The sequence below is a fragment of the Pseudophryne corroboree genome, unplaced genomic scaffold (assembly GCF_028390025.1).
Source record: "Pseudophryne corroboree isolate aPseCor3 unplaced genomic scaffold, aPseCor3.hap2 scaffold_641, whole genome shotgun sequence".
NCBI lineage: Eukaryota > Metazoa > Chordata > Amphibia > Anura > Myobatrachidae > Pseudophryne > Pseudophryne corroboree.
The window spans coordinates 84,085-101,782 of NW_026970230.1; positions in this window are offsets into that span (position 1 = coordinate 84,085).

A 17,698-nucleotide genomic window follows, 5' to 3' on the forward strand; every position below is an offset into this window, starting at 1 on the left:
AATCATATCTAATTTACAAATAAAGAGTTCAGATAGAAACCATATCAGATTGATCATTGGTGCAAAACCTACAATTAGACGCAAACAGTCAACACAATCACTTATCCAAGTACCACTCCCATCCCGCAATACCCTATATTCCCATTTTTCCCTTATATCCCCCCCAGAGCGCGCTGACCATCCCAAATCATACCAGAAAGGTGGGCTCATCTTGGGCGGCTGCCCGAGGGGTCTCGGCGTTATAGCTTTGCCGAGTAGCTACTTGGTCGGGTTCAAACACTTTTGCAAAATTCTACAAGTTTGATACCCTGGCTGATGAGGACCTCGTGTTTGCTCAATCGGTGCTGCAGAGTCATCCGCACTCTCCCGCCCGTTCTGGAGCTTTGGTATAATCCCCATGGTCCTTTTGGAGTCCCCAGCATCCTCTAGGACATAGGAGAAAATAGGATTTTAATACCTACCGGTAAATCCTTTTCTCTTAGTCCATAGAGCATGCTGGGCGCCCGTCCCAGTGCGGACTCTGGGGGTCATTCCGAGTTGATCGCTCGTTGTTGTTTTTCCGCAACGGAGCGATCAGTCGCTAACGCGCATGCGCAATGTCCGCAGTGCGACTGCGCCAAGTAATTTTGCTATGCAGTTAGGTATTTTACTCACGGCATTACGAGGATTTTTCTTCGTTCTGATGATCGGAGTGTGATTGACAGGAAGTGGGTGTTACTGGGCGGAAACTGAGCGTTTTATGGGTGTGTGTGAAAAAACGCTGACGTATTTTTGAAAAACGCGGGAGTGGCTGGAGAAACGGGGGAGTGCCTGGGCGAACGCTGGGCGTATTTGTGACGTCAAACAGGTACGATACTGACTGAACTGATCGCAATGGCAGAGTAAGTCTCGAGCTACTCAGAAACTGCTAAGAAGTGTGCTAATCGTAATATTGCGAATCCGTCGTTCGCAATTCTAAGAAGCTAAGATTCACTCCCAGTAGGCGGCGGCTTAGCGTGTGCAATGCTGCTAAAAGCAGCTTGCGAGCGTACAACTCGGAATGACCTCCACTATCTGCAGTTCTTGCTATAGTTATTGCTTATGTTACACAAAAGTTGTGTTTCAGTTGTGATCAGCCTGTTGCTGATTTTGGTTCATTCCGTTAACTGGTATTTGGTTAAAAGCCATGTTGTACGTTGTGTTGTGGTGTGAGCTGGTATGTATCTCACCCTTAGTTAACAAAAATCCGTTTCCTCAAAATGTCCGTCTCCCTGGGCACAGTTCCTATAACTGAGGTCTGGAGGAGGAGCATAGAGGGAGGAGCCAGTTCACACCCATTTGAAGTCTTAAAGTGCCCATGTCTCCTGCGGATCCCGTCTATACCCCATGGTCCTTTTGGAGTTCCCAGCATCCTCTACGGACTATGAGAAAAGGATTTACCGGTAGGTATTAAAATCCATTTTCTCTAACGTCCTAAGTGGATCTGGGGACTTCGTAAGGACCATGGGGAATAGACGGGCTCCGCAGGAGATAGGGCACTCTAGAAAAGAATTAGGTCTACTGGTGTGCACTGGCTCCTCCCTCTATGTCCCTCCTCCAGACCTCAGTTAGAATCTGTGCCCGAACGAGAAGGGTGCACCTTTAGTGAGCTCTCCAGAGCTTGCTGAGAAAGAAAAGTATTTTGTTAGGTTTTTTATTTTCAGAGAGCTTCTGCTGGCAACAGACTTTCTGCTACGTGGGACTGAGGGGAGAGAAGCAAACCTTACCAACTGCGGGATATGTTGCGCTTCTTAGGCTACTGGACACCATTAGCTCCAGAGGGATCGAACACAGGTACTAACCATTGGCGGTCCGAACCCAGAGCCACGCCGACATCCCCGTCGCAGAGCCAGAAGCAAGAAGCACGGCGTAGATGAAGAAATCGGCGGCAGAAGACTTCAGTCTTCAAACAAGGTAGCGCACAGCACTGCAGCTGTGCGCCATTGCTCCCACAGCACACCACACACTCCGGTCACTGTAGGGTGCAGGGCGCAGGGGGGGGGGCGCCCTGGGCAGCAATAAGGTACCTTTGGCAAAAGTAAGCAGACATACAGGTAGGCACTGTATGTCTGCATGAGCCCCCGCCATTTTTTTCACACAAAATCGCGGGACAGAAAGCCGCCAAGAAGGGGGCGGGGCTTCTTCCTCAGCACTCACCAGCGTAATTTTCTCTTCACAGCTCCGCTGGAAGGAAGCTCCCCAGACTCTCCCCTGCAGAATCACGGTAGAGGGGTGAAAAAAGAGGGGGGGGCACATAAATTTAGGCGCAAAACAGATAATACAGCAGCTACTGGGTAAACACTGAGTTACTGTGTTTTTTCCTGGGTCATATAGCGCTGGGGTGTGTGCTGGCAAACTCTCTCTCTGTCTCTCCGAGGGGCCTGGTGGGGGAATTGTCTTCAAAAGAGCTTCCTCTGTGTGTATGGTGTGTCGGTACGCGTGTGTCGACATGTTTGACGAGGAAGGCTATGCGGAGGCGGAGCGGGAGGAAATGAGTGTGGTGTCGCCGCAGCCGGTGCCGACACCGGATTCGATGGATATGTGGAAGGTTTTAAATGAGAATGTTAATTCCTTGCATAAAAGGCTAGATAAAGCAGAAGCCTTGGGACAGTCTGATCTTGCTACGCAGGGGCCGTCAGGGTCTCAAAAGCGTCCACTATCCCAGGTTGTTGACACAGATATCGACACGGAGTCTGACTCTAGCGTCGATGATGAGGAGGCCAGATTACAACCTAAAATGGCCAAAGCTATAAGATATATGATTATAGCTATGAAGGAGGTGTTACACATCTCTGAGGAAAGCCCTGTCCCTGAGAAGAGAGATAATATGTTTGGGGAAAAGAGACAAGTGGTGACCTTTCCCCCGTCTCATGAATTAAATGAGTTATGTGAGAAATCGTGGGAATCACCAGATAAGAAACTGCTGATCCCCAAAAGGATGCTAATGGCGTACCCCTTCCCGCCATCGGACAGGTTACGCTGGGAATCCGCCCCGAGGGTAGACAAAGCGTCGACACGCTTGTCTAAACAGGTGGCCCTACCGTCACAGGATACGGCAGTCTTAAAAGATCCTGCAGATAGAAAGCAGGAAGCTATCCTAAGGTCCATATACACACATTCGGGTACCGTGCTTAGACCGGCCATTGCGTCGGCATGGATGTGTAGTGCTGTAGCAGCATGGGCAGATATGTTATCTGAAGAGATGGAAACCCTGGACAAGGATACTATATTACTGACACTGGGGCATATAAAAGACACTGTCCTGTATTAGAGATGAGCGCCTGAAATTTTTCGGGTTTTGTGTTTTGGTTTTGGGTTCGGTTCCGCGGCCGTGTTTTGGGTTCGAACGCGTTTTGGCAAAACCTCACCGAATTTTTTTTGTCGGATTCGGGTGTGTTTTGGATTCGGGTGTTTTTTTCCAAAAACACTAAAAAACAGCTTAAATCATAGAATTTGGGGGTCATTTTGATCCCAAAGTATTATTAACCTCAAAAACCATAATTTACACTCATTTTCAGTCTATTCTGAATACCTCACACCTCACAATATTATTTTTAGTCCTAAAATTTGCACCGAGGTCGCTGTGTGAGTAAGATAAGCGACCCTAGTGGCCGACACAAACACCGGGCCCATCTAGGAGTGGCACTGCAGTGTCACGCAGGATGTCCCTTCCAAAAAACCCTCCCCAAACAGCACATGACGCAAAGAAAAAAAGAGGCGCAATGAGGTAGCTGTGTGAGTAAGATTAGCGACCCTAGTGGCCGACACAAACACCGGGCCCATCTAGGAGTGGCACTGCAGTGTCACGCAGGATGGCCCTTCCAAAAAACCCTCCCCAAACAGCACATGACGCAAAGAAAAAAAGAGGCGCAATGAGGTAGCTGACTGTGTGAGTAAGATTAGCGACCCTAGTGGCCGACACAAACACCGGGCACATCTAGGAGTGGCACTGCAGTGTCACGCAGGATGTCCCTTCCAAAAAACCCTCCCCAAACAGCACATGACGCAAAGAAAAAAAGAGGCGCAATGAGGTAGCTGTGTGAGTAAGATTAGCGACCCTAGTGGCCGACACAAACACCGGGCCCATCTAGGAGTGGCACTGCAGTGTCACGCAGGATGTCCCTTCCAAAAAACCCTCCCCAATCAGCACATGATGCAAAGAAAAAGAAAAGAAAAAAGAGGTGCAAGATGGAATTATCCTTGGGCCCTCCCACCCACCCTTATGTTGTATAAACAAAACAGGACATGCACACTTTAACCAACCCATCATTTCAGTGACAGGGTCTGCCACACGACTGTGACTGATATGACGGGTTGGTTTGGACCCCCCCCAAAAAAGAAGCAATTAATCTCTCCTTGCACAAACTGGCTCTACAGAGGCAAGATGTCCACCTCATCTTCACCCTCCGATATATCACCGTGTACATCCCCCTCCTCACAGATTATCAATTCGTCCCCACTGGAATCCACCATCTCAGCTCCCTGTGTACTTTGTGGAGGCAATTGCTGCTGGTCAATGTCTCCGCGGAGGAATTGATTATAATTCATTTTAATGAACATCATCTTCTCCACATTTTCTGGATGTAACCTCGTACGCCGATTGCTGACAAGGTGAGCGGCGGCACTAAACACTCTTTCGGAGTACACACTTGTGGGAGGGCAACTTAGGTAGAATAAAGCCAGTTTGTGCAAGGGCCTCCAAATTGCCTCTTTTTCCTGCCAGTATAAGTACGGACTGTGTGACGTGCCTACTTGGATGCGGTCACTCATATAATCCTCCACCATTCTATCAATGTTGAGAGAATCATATGCAGTGACAGTAGACGACATGTCCGTAATCGTTGTCAGGTCCTTCAGTCCGGACCAGATGTCAGCATCAGCAGTCGCTCCAGACTGCCCTGCATCACCGCCAGCGGGTGGGCTCGGAATTCTGAGCCTTTTCCTCGCACCCCCAGTTGCGGGAGAATGTGAAGGAGGAGATGTTGACAGGTCGCGTTCCGCTTGACTTGACAATTTTGTCACCAGCAGGTCTTTCAACCCCAGCAGACCTGTGTCTGCCGGAAAGAGAGATCCAAGGTAGGCTTTAAATCTAGGATCGAGCACGGTGGCCAAAATGTAGTGCTCTGATTTCAACAGATTGACCACCCGTGAATCCTTGTTAAGCGAATTAAGGGCTGCATCCACAAGTCCCACATGCCTAGCGGAATCGCTCCGTGTTAGCTCCTCCTTCAATGCCTCCAGCTTCTTCTGCAAAAGCCTGATGAGGGGAATGACCTGACTCAGGCTGGCAGTGTCTGAACTGACTTCACGTGTGGCAAGTTCAAAGGGCATCAGAACCTTGCACAACGTTGAAATCATTCTCCACTGCACTTGAGACAGGTGCATTCCACCTACTATATCGTGCTCAATTGTATAGGCTTGAATGGCCTTTTGCTGCTCCTCCAACCTCTGAAGCATATAGAGGGTTGAATTCCACCTCGTTACCACTTCTTGCTTCAGATGATGGCAGGGCAGGTTCAGTAGTTTTTGGTGGTGCTCCAGTTTTCTGTACGTGGTGCCTGTACGCCGAAAGTGTCCCGCAATTCTTCTGGCCACCGACAGCATCTCTTGCACGCCCCTGTCGTTTTTAAAAAAATTCTGCACCACCAAATTCAAGGTATGTGCAAAACATGGGACGTGCTGGAATTGGCCCAGATTTAATGCACACACAATATTGCTGGCGTTGTCCGATGCCACAAATCCACAGGAGAGTCCAATTGGGGTAAGCCATTCCGCGATGATCTTCCTCAGTTGCCGTAAGAGGTTTTCAGCTGTGTGCGTATTCTGGAAAGCGGTGATACAAAGCGTAGCCTGCCTAGGAAAGAGTTGGCGTTTGCGAGATGCTGCTACTGGTGCCGCCGCTGCTGTTCTTGCGGCGGGAGTCCATACATCTACCCAGTGGGCTGTCACAGTCATATAGTCCTGACCCTGCCCTGCTCCACTTGTCCACATGTCCGTGGTTAAGTGGACATTGGGTACAGCTGCATTTTTTAGGACACTGGTGACTCTTTTTCTGAGGTCTGTGTACATTTTCGGTATCGCCTGCCTAGAGAAATGGAACCTAGATGGTATTTGGTACCGGGGACACAGTACCTCCAACAAGTCTCTAGTTGGCTCTGCAGTAATGATGGATACCGGAACCACGTTTCTCACCACCCAGGATGCCAAGGCCTCAGTTATCCGCTTTGCAGTAGGATGACTGCTGTGATATTTCATCTTCCTCGCAAAGGACTGTTGAACAGTCAATTGCTTACTGGAAGTAGTACAAGTGGGCTTACGACTTCCCCTCTGGGATGACCATCGACTCCCAGCGGCAACAACAGCAGCGCCAGCAGCAGTAGGCGTTACACGCAAGGATGCATCGGAGGAATCCCAGGCAGGAGAGGACTCGTCAGACTTGCCAGTGACATGGCCTGCAGGACTATTGGCATTCCTGGGGAAGGAGGAAATTGACACTGAGGGAGTTGGTGGGGTGGTTTGCGTGAGCTTGGTTACAAGAGGAAGGGATTTACTGGTCAGTGGACTGCTTCCGCTGTCACCCAAAGTTTTTGAACTTGTCACTGACTTATTATGAATGCGCTGCAGGTGACGTATAAGGGAGGATGTTCCGAGGTGGTTAACGTCCTTACCCCTACTTATTACAGCTTGACAAAGGGAACACACGGCTTGACACCTGTTGTCCGCATTTCTGGTGAAATACCTCCACACCGAAGAGCTGATTTTTTTGGTATTTTCACCTGGCATGTCAACGGCCATATTCCTCCCATGGACAACAGGTGTCTCCCCGGGTGCCTGACTTAAACAAACCACCTCACCATCAGAATCCTCCTGGTCAATTTCCTCCCCAGCGCCAGCAACACCCATATCCTCCTCATCCTGGTGTACTTCAACACTGACATCTTCAATCTGACTATCAGGAACTGGACTGCGGGTGCTCCTTCCAGCACTTGCAGGGGGCATGCAAATAGTGGAAGGCGCATGCTCTTCACGTCCAGTGTTGGGAAGGTCAGGCATCGCAAACGACACAATTGGACTCTCCTTGTGGATTTGGGATTTCAAAGAACGCACAGTTCTTTGCGGTGCTTTTGCCAGCTTGAGTCTTTTCAGTTTTCTAGCGAGAGGCTGAGTGCTTCCATCCTCATGTGAAGCTGAACCACTAGCCATGAACATAGGCCAGGGCCTCAGCCGTTCCTTGCCACTCCGTGTGGTAAATGGCATATTGGCAAGTTTACGCTTCTCCTCCGACAATTTTATTTTAGGTTTTGGAGTCCTTTTTTTTCTGATATTTGGTGTTTTGGATTTGACATGCTCTGTACTATGACATTGGGCATCGGCCTTGGCAGACGACGTTGCTGGCATTTCATCGTCTCGGCCATGACTAGTGGCAGCAGCTTCAGCACGAGGTGGAAGTGGATCTTGATCTTTCCCTAATTTTGGAACCTCAACTTTTTTGTTCTCCATATTTTATAGGCAGAACTAAAAGGCACCTCAGGTAAACAATGGAGATGGATGGATTGGATACTAGTATACAATTATGGACGGACTGCCACGGTTAGGTGGTATAAAAAAACCACGGTTAGGTGGTATATAATACAATTATGGATGGACGGACTGCCTGCCGAGTGCCGACACAGAGGTAGCCACAGCCGTGAACTACCGCACTGTACACTGGTTGATAAAGAGATAGTAGTATACTCGTAACAACTAGTATGACGACGGTATAAAGAATGAAAAAAAAAACACGGTTAGGTGGTATATATTATAATACAATTATGGTTGGACGGACTGCCTGCCGACTGCCGACACAGAGGTAGCCACAGCCGTGAACTACCGCACTGTACACTGGTTGATAAAGAGATAGTAGTATACTCGTAACAACTAGTATGACACTATGACGGTATAAAGAATGAAAAAAAAACCACGGTTAGGTGGTATATATTATAATACAATTATGGATGGACGGACTGCCTGCCGACTGCCGACACAGAGGTAGCCACAGCCGTGAACTACCGCACTGTACACTGGTTGATAAAGAGATAGTAGTATACTCGTAACAACTAGTATGACACTATGACGGTATAAAGAATGAAAAAAAAACCACGGTTAGGTGGTATATATTATAATAATACAATTATGGATGGACGGACTGCCTGCCGAGTTCCGACACAGAGGTAGCCACAGCCGTGAACTACCGCACTGTACACTGGTTGATAAAGAGATAGTAGTATACTCGTAACAACTAGTATGACACTATGACGGTATAAAGAATGAAAAAAAAAACACGGTTAGGTGGTATATATTATAATACAATTATGGATGGACGGACTGCCTGCCGAGTGCCGACACAGAGGTAGCCACAGCCGTGAACTACCGCACTGTACACTGGTTGATAAAGAGATAGTAGTATACTCGTAACAACTAGTATGACTGACTATGACGGTATAAAGAATGAAAAAAAAACCACGGTTAGGTGGTATATATTATAATACAATTATGGATGGACGGACTGCCTGCCGACTGCCGACACAGAGGTAGCCACAGCCGTGAACTACCGCACTGTACACTGGTTGATAAAGAGATAGTAGTATACTCGTAACAACTAGTATGACACTATGACGGTATAAAGAATGAAAAAAAAACCACGGTTAGGTGGTATATATTATAATACAATTATGGATGGACGGACTGCCTGCCGACTGCCGACACAGAGGTAGCCACAGCCGTGAACTACCGCACTGTACACTGGTTGATAAAGAGATAGTAGTATACTCGTAACAACTAGTATGACTATGACGACGGTATAAAGAAAGAAAAAAAAATACCACGGTTAGGTGGTATATAATTATACAATTATGGATGGACGGACTGCCTGCCGAGTGCCGACTGCCGACACAGAGGTAGCCACAGCCGTGAACTACCGCACTGTACTGTGTCTGCTGCTAATATAGACTGGTTGATAAAGAGATAGTATACAACAATATACTACTATACTGGTGGTCAGGCACTGGTCACCACTAGTCACACTGGCAGTGGCACTCCTGCAGCAAAAGTGTGCACTGTTTAATTTTAAATTAATATAATATTATGTACTCCTGGCTCCTGCTATAACAACCTGCAGTGCTCCCCAGTCTCCCCCACAATTATTATAAGCTTTTATACATTGATGTGCAGCACACTGGGCTGAGCTGAGTGCACACAGACTGAGTCACACTGTGTGACTGCTGTGTATCGTTTTTTTCAGGCAGAGAACGGATATAGCAGAGAACGGATATATTAAATAAAAGTTAACTTAACAACAACTGCACTGGTCACTGTGGTAAACTCTGTCTGCACAATCTCTCTCTCTCTCTCTCTCTTCTAATCTATTCTAATGGAGAGGACGCCAGCCACGTCCTCTCCCTATCAATCTCAATGCACGTGTGAAAATGGCGGCGACGCGCGGCTCCTTATATAGAATCCGAGTCTCGCGAGAATCCGACAGCGTCATGATGACGTTCGGGCGCGCTCGGGTTAACCGAGCAAGGCGGGAAGATCCGAGTCGCTCGGACCCGTGAAAAAAAAAGTGAAGTTCGTGCGGGTTCGGATTCAAAGAAACCGAACCCGCTCATCTCTATCCTGTATATGAGGGATGCTCAGAGGGACATTGCCATGCTGAGCTCTAGGATAAATGCTATGTCGATTTCAGCCAGAAGGGGCCTGTTGACTCGACAATGGACAGGTGATGCCGACTCTAAGCGGCACATGGAGGTTTTGCCTTACAAGGGTGTGGAATTATTTGGGGAAGGTCTGTCGGACCTAGTGGCCACAGCTACGGCTGGAAAGTCAAATTTTCTACCATTTATTCCATCACAACCTAAGAAAGCACCGTATTATCAAATGCAGTCCTTTCGTTCACAGAAGGGTAAGAAAGTCCGAGGTGCGTCCTTTCTTGCCAGAGGCAAGGGTAGAGGAAGGAAGCTGCATAACACAGCTAGTTCCCAGGAACAGAAGTCCTCCCCGGCTTCAACTAAGTCCACCGCATGACGCTGGGGCTCCACAGGTGGAGCCAGGGTCGGTGGGGGCGCGTCTCCGAAATTTCAGCCACCAGTGGGTTCGCTCACAGGCGGATCCCTGGGTTATACAGATAGTATCCCAGGGGTACAGGCTGGAATTTGAAGAGATACCCCCTCGCCGCTTCCTCAAATCGGCTCTGCCAACGTCCCCCATAGAAAGGGAGTTGGTGGTAACTGCGATTCACAAATTGTATCTCCAGCAGGTGGTGGTGGATTCCCCCCCCCCCCCTTCAACGGGGGAGAGGGTATTATTCCACAATGTTTGTGGTACCGAAACCGGACGGTTTGGTCAGGCCCATTTTGAACTTAAAATCCCTGAACGTTTACCTGAAAAGGTTCAAGTTCAAGATGGAATCGCTGAGAGCAGTCATTGCGAGCCTGGAAGAAGGGGATTTTATGGTGTCGCTGGACATAAAGGATGCTTACCTGCATGTCCCGATTTATCCACCTCATCAGGAATACCTCAGGTTGGTGGTACAGGATTGTCACTACCAATTCCAGACGTTGCCGTTTGGTCTCTCCATGGCACCGAGAATATTTACCAAGGTAATGGCAGAAATGATGGTGATCCTGCGAAAGCAAGGAATCACAATTATCCCGTACTTGGACGATCTCCTTATAAAGGCGAGGTCCAGGGAACAGTTGCTGATCAGTGTAGAACGCTCTCAGGAGGTGTTACAGCAACACGGCTGGGTTCTGAATATCCCAAAGTCGCAGTTGATCCCTACGACTCGTCTGCCCTTCCTGGGCATGATTCTGGACACAGACCAGAAGAGGGTTTATCTCCCGACTGAGAAGGCTCATGAGCTCATGACCTTAGTCAGAGACTTATTAAAACAAAGACAGGTGTCAGTGCATCAATGCACGCGAGTCCTGGGAAAGATGGTGGCATCATACGAGGCCATTCCCTTCGGCAGGTTCCATGCGAGGACCTTTCAATGGGATCTGTTGAACAAGTGGTCCGGATCACATCTACAGATGATCACATCTACAGATGATATCCCCCAGGGCAAGGGTGTCTCTGCTGTGGTGGCTGCAGAGTGCTCACCTTCTCGAGGGCCGAAGATTCGGCATTCAGGACTGGGTCCTTGTGTCCACGGATGCGAGCCTCCGAGGGTGGGGAGCAGTCACGCAGGGAAGAAATTTCCAAGGCCTGTGGTCAAGTCAGTAGACTTGTCTGCACATAAACATCCTAGAAATAAGGGCCATATACAACGCCCTAAGTCAGGCAGTAAACCTGCTTCGAGACAAATCGGTGCTGATTCAATCAGACATCACCGCAGTGGCTCATGTAAACCGTCAAGGCGGCACAAGGAGCAGGGTGGCGATGACAGAAGCCACCAGGATTCTTCGTTGGGAGGAGAATCATGTAAGAGCACTGTCAGCAGTGTTTATCCCGGGAGTGGACAACTGGGAAGCAGACTTCCTCAGCAGACACGACCTCCACCCGGGAGAATGGGTACTTCATCCAGAAGTCTTCACACAGGTCACAGACCGGTGGGAACTGCCACAAGTGGACATGATGGCGTCCCGTCTAAACAAAAAGTTACAGCGGTATTGCGCCAGGTCAAGGGACCCTCAGGCGATAGCTGTGGACGCACTAGTGACACTGTTTGTGTTCCAGTCGGTTTATGTGTTTCCCCCTCTTCCTCTCATACCCAAGGTACTGAGAATCATAAGAAGAAGAGGAGTGAGAACAATTCTCATTGTTCCGGATTGGCCAAGAAGGGTTTGGTATCCGGATCTGCAAGAAATGCTCACAGAGGACCCATGGTCTCTGCCCTTAAGACAGGATCTGTTACAACAGGGGCCCTGTCTGTTCCAAGACTTACCGCGGCTGCGTTTGACGGCATGGCGGTTGAACGCCGGATCCTAGCAGAAAAGGGGATTCCGGATGAGGTTATTCCTACGCTTATAAAGGCTCGGAAGGATGTAACGTCTAAGCATTATCACCGTATATGGCGAAAATATGTTGCTTGGTGTGAAGCCCGGAGGGCTCCTACAGAGGAATTCCAGCTGGGCCGGTTCCTTCATTTCCTACAATCGGGAGTGTCTTTGGGCCTAAAATTGGGATCCATTAAGGTCCAGATTTCGGCCCTATCCATTTTCTTTCAAAAATAACTGGCAGCTCTTCCTGAAGTTCAGACCTTTGTGAAGGGAGTGCTGCATATACAGCCCCCGTTTGTGCCTCCAGTGGCACCTTGGGATCTTAACGTGGTGTTGGGTTTCCTAAAATCACACTGGTTTGAACCACTAAAAACTGTGGAGTTAAAATATCTCACGTGGAAGGTGGTTATGCTGCTGGCTCTGGCCTCAGCCAGGCATGTGTCGGAATTGGCGGCTTTGTCACATAAAAGCCCCTATCTGGTTTTTCATATGGACAGGGCAGAATTGCGGACCCGTCCACAATTTCTGCCCAAGGTGGTGTCATCATTTCATATGAACCAACCTATTGTGGTGCCTGTGGCTACAGGGGACTTGGAGGATTCCGAGTTACTAGATGTAGTGCGGGCTTTGAAGATTTATGTGACCAGAACGGCCAAGGTCAGGAAAATGGAGTCGCTGTTTATCCTGTATGCATCCAATAAGTTGGGTGCTCCTGCTTCAAAGCAGACTATTGCTCGCTGGATCTGTAACACGATTCAGCAGGCTCATTCTGCGGCTGGATTGCCGCCTCCGAAATCAGTAAAGGCCCATTCCACAAGTAAGGTGGGCTTCTTCTTGGGCAGCTGCCCGAGGGGTCTTGGCATTACAACTTTACCGAGCAGCTACTTGGTCGGGATCAAACACATTTGCAAAGTTCTACAGGTTTGATACCCTAGCTGAGGAAGACCTTGAGTTTGCTCATTCGGTGCTGCAGAGTCATCCGCACTCTCCTGCCCGTTTGGGTGCTTTGGTATAATCCACATGGTCCTTACGGAGTCCCCAGCATCCACTTAGAACATTAGAGAAAATAAGAATCTATTTCTCGTAGTCCGTAGTGGATGCTGGGCGCCCGTCCCAAGTGCGGACTTCTTCTGCAATACTGTATATAGTTATTGCTTAACAAAGGGTTATGTTATGTTACATCAGGTTATCTGATGTTTTGTATTGTTCATACTGTTAACTGGGTTTGGTTATCACAAGTTATACGGTGTGATTGGTGTAGCTGGTATGAGTCTTACCCTGGATTCCAAAATCCTTTCCTTGTAATGTTAGCTTGTCCGGGCACAGTTTCCTTAACTGAGGTCTGGAGGATGGACATAGGGGGAGGAGCCAGTGAACACCAGTAGACCTAATTCTTTTCTAGAGTGCCCTATCTCCTGCGGAGCCAGTCTATTCCCTATGGTCCTTACGGAGTCCCCAGCATCCACTACGGACTACGAGAAATAGATTTACCGGTGAGTAAAATCTTATTTTTGCTATGTGTGTTTAGCTGTTTGTGTGTTTTGTCATATGTGTGTATGTATGTTTTGCTATATGTTTGTCTTTTACTATGTGAGTGTATATACAGGGCCGGCCTGACCGTTACATCGCGGAGAGTACCATATGTGGAGGGTGCTGCTGCTGCCTTCTCATGTCCTCCCGAGGTGTGCTCGCACACCTGCTGCACTGCTCAAAGAGAGAGCCTGGATCACAGGGTGAGGTGAGTGGGGAGCCAGGGAGGGAAACCACTGGGACAGGGTCGCACACTGCGGCCGCCATCTTTCTGCACCTCTGCCTTAGTCACTCTATACCTGTCACCCACTATCTCCCTGTCAGCCCTGTCTCAGTCAAAGTATAGATAGCGTGGCGAGCCACCGTGCCCGCAGCATGGCGAGCCCGCAAGGGGCTCATTTGCGCTTGCCCAGCTGTCGGTATGCCGGCGGTCGGGATTCCGGCGCCGGTATGCTGGTCGACGGGAGCCCGGCCGCCAGCATACCCTGCTACACCCGGGCAAGCGCAAATGAGCCCCTTGTGGGCTCGCCACGCTGCACGCACGGTGGCTCGCCATGCTATCTATACTTTCTCCAGGGCGCTCATGGACCCCCAAGAGGGAGAAAAGATGTCGGTATGCCGGCGGTCGGGATTCCGGCGCCAGTATGTTGATCGTTAGGAGTCCGGCCAACAGAAGACCACCCCAGTCACCCACTGTCTCCCTGTCACCCCTGCCTCAGTCACCCACTATCTCCTTGTCTCTCCTGCCTCAGTCACCCACTATTTCCCTGTCATCCCTGCCTCAGTCACCCACTATTTCCCTGTCGCCCCTGCCTCAGTCACCCACTATCTCCCTGTCCCCCTGGCCTCAGTCACCCACTATCTCCCTGCCACCCCTGCCTCAGTCATCTACTCTCTACTTGTCACCCCTGCCTCAGTCACCCACTATGTCCATGTCACCCCTGCCTCAGTCACCCACTATATCCCTGTCAGCTCTGCCTCAGTCATCCACTATCTCCCTGTCACCCCTGCCTCAGTCATCTACTCTCTACTTGTCATCCCGGCCTCACCAGTCACCCACTATCTCCTTGTCACCCCTGCCTCAGTCACCCACTATCTACCAGTCACTCCTGCCTTACTCGCACACTATCTCCCTGTCACTCCTGCTTCAGTCACCCACTATCTCCCTGTCACCCCTGCCTCAGTCACCAACTCTACCTGTCACCCTTGCCTCAGTCATCTACTCTCTACTTGTCACCCCTGCCTCAGTCACCCACTATGTTCATGTCACCCCTGCCTCAGTCACCCACTATCTATCTGTCACTCTTGCCTTACTTGCATACTATCTCCCTGTCTACCCTACTTCAGTCACCCACTTAGTTTTTTTTGTGGTGCATGCGATCCCTAATTTTAGTAAGGGAGAGGGGCCCAATGCATATTGTTGCACCTGGGCCCACTATTCTCTAATTCCGCCACTTCCTTTGTCTGTCTCTGTCTCTCTCGTTGGCCCTGGTATCTCTGTCTCTCTCGCTGCCCCTGGTCTGTCTGTCTCTCTCTTGCTGCCCCTGGTCTTTCTCTCTCTCTCTCTCTCATGCTGCCCGTGGTCTGTGTCTCTTTCGCTGTTCCGCCATTGTGGAAATGTAAAAGCTGCAGAATGCTGTGCTCCAGGCAAGGGGCGTGTGCTCATTAAAATGGGCATGACCTCACCAGAAAAGACTACCTTACACCCCAGTTTTTGGCCCTGCACCAACAGACCTTGGCCACCACAGGGAAAAAAAATATTTCACCATATTAAGCCCCACACTGCACCATATGCCCCACACTTTAATGCTCGTGATACATTATGCCCTACAGTAAAGCTTCTACACGCTGTGTGTCATGCTCGTTCCCTGGGGTTTCTTAGGCTTGCTGTCTTGCTCATTGCCAGGGATTTCATGCTCTGGGACAGGTGTCATACTCATGTCAGGGGTTTGTAATGCTTGTGGCCAGGGGAAATGCTTGTTGCCATGGGGTGTGTTATTGTTAAACATTTAAAAAAAATCAAATGTTTATTCTTACAGTGAAATTTTACATTTCTGAATTACAAAAAATAAATTGAAAAAAAGCTATGAAATTCCATAGACAAAAAACCTTACGGTTTCACAGGTCCCATTAAGGCTTCTTACACATGATCTGGCATTTCAGAAACCTGTTGTGACTCTTCCACTCAAACTCCAAAAAGCAATGAAATTCCGATTATTAAGGCTGACGCCTTAATGGACGTGTTCCTTGCGCAATACAGATATGGTATGCCATCACAGCCTGTGGGTAAGTTTAGATTCAGCACTCTCACAGAGTGAGATTGCTGTCACTCACACAATGGTGGAGCTGCTAATTCACAGATTTGTGTGCTCATTGGAATACACACATGCAGTCTATGCAACTGAAGGTCTGAGCAGTGTTGTGGAGCTCCCATCCCACACAGTGCCCACAACCATCCCATTCGGTCATCACAACAATCCCACCATTTTACAACAGCCTTCTCACTCCATACATCCATCTCATTTAGTCTACAGATTTAGCTCCCTCAAACATCTTGGTTAATTGCTAAAACTATAATACCCCATCTATGGTCTATGCATCTACACTTAATTCCCCTATACACCCCCATGCTGCCCTGTCTTCCCCAGTCCCTACTGCTGTGTTCTTCCATCTGTGCTAGTCTGTACTAACTTATCTGCACCATCTGTCTTTCCCCACCTGTGCCTTGTCTGTATCACCGTTTCCTTCTCTCTGTGCTGCTCAGTGTTTCCCTCTTCAACGTCACTCTGTCTCCTCCAGTACAGGGCACACTGTCTTCTCTCCCATCTGCACCAGTTTTCTACCCATCCGTGCCAGTGTTTTCAACCCATCTGCACCATTTCCCCCATCCGCACCGCTCTGTCTCCCTTCCCATACTTACTGCTTAATCTACCCCCTATCCACACCACTCTTACCCTATTCATATAGCTGTCATCCTGAAGGTAAGTTTCGTGGGTCACTATTGGGGGGGGGGGGGGAGTTTCCCTATCCAACCCACCCAAGGATTGGGCCTAGCTGCCACCCCCCAAGGGGAGGTAAAAATACTTATCCCCTCCGATGTTGGGACTGTATTCCCCTCATCCATGCTGCTCTGCCTTCCTCATCCATGCCATTTCTTTCCATCTATACTGCTCTTACCCCTCCCACATCTGTGCTGCTTTTTCCCCCTCATCCACACGGCACTGTCCACCCATCCACGCAGCTGTCTCCCCACCATCTGTACCACTGTCTTTCCCCCATCTGTCTTACCCCCCCCCCATCTACAATCAATTCAGAATTGATTGTAGATGTGCCAAATTTCGCACATCTACAATCATTTACTCTAACATGCGATGTGACGCCCAGCACAGGGCTTGTCCGCCCCGCATGTCAGGCCCTCCCCCTCCCCTCACTGGGCTCCCGGGTACGCACGCACAGTGCGGCCATTGCGCATTCGCACCCCACAAACTAATTTAGACTGCGGTCGCTGCAGTCTGAATTATCCCGTGTTTCTTTGTCCCCACCCATCAATGCTACTTAGTCTTCCCTCGATCCACACACTTCTGTTTCCCCATCCACAATGCTCTGTCTTCTCCCTCCAATCAACAACACTCTTACCTCATCCGAGCAGCTTTGTCTTCCGCCCAGACCTTCAGTTGCATAGACTGCATGTGTGTATTCCAATGAGCACACAAATCTGTGAATTAGCAGCTCCACCATTGTGTGAGTGACAGCAATCTCACTCTGTGAGAGTGCTGAATCTAAACTTACCCATAGGCTGTGATGGCATACCATATCTGTATTGCGCAAGGAACACGTCCATTAAGGCGTCAGCCTTAATAATCGGAATTTCATTGCTTTTTGGAGTTTGAGTGGAAGAGTCACAACATGTTTCTGAAATGCCAGATCATGTGTAAGAAGCCTTAATGGGACCTGTGAAACCGTAAGGTTTTTTGTCTATGGAATATTACTATGTGTGATAATACTACTATATTGCTATGTGTGATAATACTACTATATTGCTATGTGTGATAATACTACTATATTACTATGTGTGATGATAATACTACTATATTACTATGTGTGATAATACTACTATATTGCTATGTGTGATAATACTACTATATTGCTATGTGTGATAATACTACTATATT